Genomic DNA, 974 nt, shown 5'->3' on the forward strand with positions numbered 1-974 from the left:
TGAGCTTCAAAAAGAAGGGAAAAGGGTATGCTTTGATTGTTAAAGGAGTTTGGTTAATTGGTTATGTTTCACCTTTGATCAGTACTTTTGTCCTGCAATAAGTTTTTGGAATAAACTTGGCATTTATCTCCGCATCGGTATGATCTTGTCCATTTTAGATTTAAGCTCTTACGTCTTTACTTTTGGTTTCACCCAAAAGGCTTTATACCAATGGAGATATTGTATCCTACTTATATTATGAGATTCCACATCGGTTGGAGAGAAAAAAGAAACATTCTTTATAAGGGTGTGGAAACCTCTCCCTAACAGACATGTTTTAAAATCGTGAGGTTGAGGGCGATATGTAATGAGCTAAAGCGGACAATATCTACTAGCGGTGAGCTTGGGCTTGGGCTGTTACATATATACTCATGCTCTTCCCGTTATATAGCCAAGCAGGACTTTGGTGGCACTTTCAACTCGCACCCTTGCTATGTCTTGTTTCAGTCTCATTCAGAGCAATTTTTCTGGCCCAAACATTTCTATTATTGCTCATAGTTTCAAAAATTTCTGCAGATTATTTTCACTAATGTTGGGAATCCTCATGCTCTTGGACAGAAGCCATTGACTTTTCCACGTCAGGTCTGTTACTGCAGCCACTTTCATTTGATCTTTTGTGAGTTCAAGAACGAACTTAGAAGTGTCTAGTAGATGCCAAAACTTTTAAATTTTATGTCTAATAGACCTCTGACTTTAAAAGTGTTTAATAAACCTTTGAACCAATAATTTTGTATCTAATAGGTCGTTGAAAGTTGAAGGACTTATTAAACATTCTATCAAAGTTCAGTGACTAAAGAGACACAGATATAGAAAGTTCATAAACTAGACTTGTAATTTGGGACCAAAGTCAACTCTGGTCCCTATGGGTCACCATAAATACTACCTAACCCTTGATTCTACAGGTTGTTGCTCTTTGTCAAGCTCCCTTTCTGTTG

General features: G+C 37.2%; 1 long non-coding RNA gene across 1 annotated transcript; it reads left to right on the plus strand.

Annotated features, from left to right (window-relative positions):
* Positions 1–974, plus strand: LOC111786978. The gene is made up of 3 exons (XR_002813862.1): positions 1–25; positions 556–621; positions 942–974. It is a non-coding gene; the product is annotated as an uncharacterized LOC111786978 (long non-coding RNA).

Source organism: Cucurbita pepo, unplaced genomic scaffold, assembly GCF_002806865.2.
Source record: "Cucurbita pepo subsp. pepo cultivar mu-cu-16 unplaced genomic scaffold, ASM280686v2 Cp4.1_scaffold003779, whole genome shotgun sequence".
NCBI classification, from domain to species: domain Eukaryota; kingdom Viridiplantae; phylum Streptophyta; class Magnoliopsida; order Cucurbitales; family Cucurbitaceae; genus Cucurbita; species Cucurbita pepo.